We start from the raw sequence: 374 nt of genomic DNA, 5'->3' as shown, positions 1-374 counted from the left end.
AGATAGATACATTAGGGATGGTGCATTGAAGATTCATTCTCTGAACCGAAATCAACATGCTTACCAAATAGGTATATCTACTGAAACCGCACTGCATAGTGTGGTTAAACGCATAGAAAATGCCATCAAACACATGGATATTGCCCTTGGAGCATTCCTTGACATAGAGGGAGCCTTTGACAGAACCTCTTTTGACACAATAAAACAGGCTGCTGAAAGGCATGGCATTGAGCCTACAATATGCAGATGGATCTGTGCTATGCTGGAACTATAAGTGCTACACTGTCTGGAGAGACCCTGAGAGCGTCTGCGACAAGAGGGTGTCTGCAAGATGTGCTCTCCCCTCTGCTGTGGAGCCTGGTCATGGATGATCT

Source organism: Cryptotermes secundus, unplaced genomic scaffold, assembly GCF_002891405.2.
Source record: "Cryptotermes secundus unplaced genomic scaffold, Csec_1.0 scaffold245, whole genome shotgun sequence".
In the NCBI taxonomy this organism is placed as follows: domain Eukaryota; kingdom Metazoa; phylum Arthropoda; class Insecta; order Blattodea; family Kalotermitidae; genus Cryptotermes; species Cryptotermes secundus.
This window is presented reverse-complemented; position numbering follows the sequence as displayed.